General features: G+C 38.4%; 1 pseudogene across 1 annotated transcript; it reads left to right on the top strand.

Moving 5' to 3' along the window:
- Positions 1–329: 329 nt before the first annotated feature.
- Positions 330–1,876, top strand: LOC147379326 (arylacetamide deacetylase-like 2; annotated as a pseudogene). Its single transcript, XR_015169533.1, has 2 exons — positions 330–335; positions 1,280–1,876. The product of XR_015169533.1 is annotated as an arylacetamide deacetylase-like 2 (transcript).
- The last annotated feature ends 1,482 nt before the right edge of the window (positions 1,877–3,358 follow it).

The following is a 3,358-nucleotide window of genomic DNA, read 5'->3' on the forward strand; positions in this document are numbered from 1 at the left end:
TCCCCTTGTGAGGTTCCACTGGGATTATTTTCAATTAATTCTCTCATTTGGTATGTCAGCTACTTTGATGAGGGGTTAACTTTAAGAAAGGCCCTCCAGATACTGAGATTTTCGTGTGGAGTGGCAGCTGGTATATTTATTTCTATAGATGTCATTAAGAAGGTTGATCTGTGTCTAGGCTCCTCAGAGGTTAATTGTAGGTTTTCTTCTGTACAGCATAGAAGTAAAAGAAAGGGGAAGGGAAATGTATGATGGCCCTTCTCACCCCATAGCTGAAATCTCAGGATCTCTTATCTCTACAAGAAAGAGAATCTCCAAATACATGCTGCATGAAGGTGAGTTGTATATTAGGAATATTTCCTTTAACTTGATAGAATTCCTTTTGAATTTAGATAATGTGAATTTGGATATTGATATCCTGTTGCTGTATTCATTTTTTTCTTCTCACTTAGGTCACTTTAGGTCAAAAATGATTTTCAATATAGGTAACTTTTCATCTTTCCTATGTTATGCTATGCTATGCTAAGTCGCTTCAGTCGTGTCCGACTCTGTGCGACCCCATAGACGGCAGCCAACCAAGCTCCGCCGTCCCTGGGATTCTCCAGGCAAGAATACTGGAGTGGGTTGCCATTTCCTTCTCCAATGCAGGAAAGAGAAAAGTGAAAGTGAAGTCGCTTAGTCGTGTCCGACTCTTAGCGACCCCATGGACTGCAGCCCACTAGGCTCCTCTGTCCATGGATCTTCCAGGCAAGAGTACTGGAGTGGGGTGCCATTGCCTTCTCCTCATCTTTCCTAGGAATCACATAATTATTTTTTTGTTTGGTGGTTCCCTGGTGACTCAGTCGGTAAAGAGTCTGCCTGCAATGCGGGACACCTCGGTTCAATCCCTGGGTTGAGAAGATCTCCTGGAAAAGGAAATAACAACCCACTCCAATATTCTTGCCTGGAGAATTCCTTGGACAGAAGAGCCTGGTGGGCTACAGTCCTTGGGATCACAAAGAGTCAGATGCAACTGAGTGACTAACTGTAACTTACATATATGAATAGATGCATGCGTGTATATGTGTGCATCATTACTTTAGTGATGAAAGTGGGATGACACATTTTAATGCCCTATGAAGTATAAATATGATGATGAAAATAATTACTAGGAACTATATCATTTTTATAATTATTTACATCATCACAGCTGATATGATTGGAGGAAAGGCTGCTACTGCTGTAGTTTTGAAGCCTTTGATTCATTCACAGTTTATTATACAGTTTTTTTCGGATACAGAATGATCCAGAATTCAAAAATAAACTGAAAGCACAAGCTTTAATTTACCCTGGCTTACAGGTCCTTGATATCTCCATTCCTTCTCACAGAAAAAATGAGCACGGTCCATTTCTGTCAAAGAAACTGGCATTAGAACTTGCATGCCTGTATTTGACTCAGGATAAAGCACTCCCTCAGGCAATGACGGAAAATCAACACATGCCTCATGGGCCAAGGCATCTGTTCAACCCGGTTAACTGGAGTACCTTCCTTCCTGAAGAGTATAAGAGGAACCATATATATACAGAACCAATTCTTGGAAGACTCAATCCTTTGTATTCAGCACTTTTGGATAGTAGGTTATCACTCTTGGCTGTCAATGATTCCCAGCTGCAAAATTTGCCCATAACTTACATCCTCACCTGTCAACATGATATTATAAGAGATGATGGGCTTATGTATGTCTCATGAATTCAAAATGTTGGAGTTAAAGTTTCTCATGACTATATGGAGGATGGAATCCATGGAGCTTTATCATTCATGTCTTCGCCAATTTATTTACAGCTAGGCATTAGGATAAAAGATAAGTATATTAATTGGCTAGAAGAAAATCTATAAATAATACATATAGCTAGCTAATCAGTTATAGTCTACAGGATATATTTTGAGATTTGTGAGTTTAAGGAACAATATCACAATTTTAGCTTTGGATAAATTTAGGTTTAAATCAAAGCAAAATAACTATGTATCTTTGAAAAAATTAGTTTCCCTAATCTTAAATCTTGCTACAGTGAAGACTTCTGCTATATTTATCCTAATATATATCATTTATTTTCCCTGACACATGGTAAATATTCACCAATCATAGTAAAGTATAAAAACAAAGTATGATTATAGGCAAAATATACACAATAGTTTCAAGACAGTTACAGGAATGGTAGTGGTAAGTGAGGATAAGTTTTAAGGAAAAAAAAAAACTTGTAGTTTTCTTTAGATAGGGTTGGGTCATGCTATCTTCAAGTCATTTTGTCAATTAATCATCCATACATTAATTTTATGCACTCTGTAAACTGTTAGTTTTCTTTCATTCATTTAATACAGAAGTCTGCTTTCAGGCATGTTATTGTTGTTCAGTTGCTAAGTCATGTCCGACTTTTTGCTATCCCATGTACTGCGGCTTGCCAGGTTTCCCAGTCCTTTACTATCTCCCACAGTTTACTTAAATTCATGTCCATTGAGTCAGTGATGTTTTCTAACCTACTCATCCTCTCCCTCCTTCTCTTTTTGCCTTCAATCTTTTCCAGCATCTGGGACATTTCCAATGAGTCAGCTCATCACATCAGGTGGCCAAAGTATTGGAGTTTCAGCTTCAGTGAATCAGTCCTTTGAACGAATATTCAGGGTTGATTTCCTTTGGTTTCAAACCAGGTTTGACTGGTTTGACCTCCTTGCAGTCCAAGGGACTCCCAAGAGTCTTCTCCAGCATCACAGCTTGAAAGCATCAACTCTTCAGCATTCAGCCTTCTTTGTGGTCCAACTCTCACATCTGTACATCACTACTGGAAAAGCCACAGCTTTGATTATATGAACCTTTGTTGGCAAAGTATAACTTTGCTTTTTAATACACTCTCCAGGCTGGTCATAACTTTCCTCCTGAGGAGCAAGCATCTTCTAATTTCATGGCTGCAATCACCATCTGCAGTAATTTTGGAGCCCAAGAAAAGAAATCTGTCACTGCCTCTACTTTTCCCCCCTTTTATTTGCCATGAAGTGATGGGACCAGATGCCATGATTTTAGTTTTTTGAATGTTGCATTTTAAGCCAGCTTTTTCACTCTCCTCTTTCATCTTCATCAAGAAGCTCTTTATTTCCTTTTCACTTTCTGCCATTAGAGTGGTATCATCTGTATATCCAAGGTTGTTGATATTTCTCCCATCAATCTTAATTCCAGCTTCTGATTCATCCAGCATGGCATTTTGAATAATTTACTCTGCATATAAGTTTAATAAGCACAGTGACAATATACAGCCTTGTCATACTCCTTTCCCAATTTGAATCAGTTAGTTGTTCCATGTAATGTTCTAACTCTTCTTGACTCGC

The sequence above is a fragment of the Bos grunniens genome, chromosome 1 (genome assembly GCF_055505025.1).
Source record: "Bos grunniens cultivar Pamir isolate PY7600 chromosome 1, Bosgru_T2T1.0, whole genome shotgun sequence".
Lineage (NCBI taxonomy): Eukaryota > Metazoa > Chordata > Mammalia > Artiodactyla > Bovidae > Bos > Bos grunniens.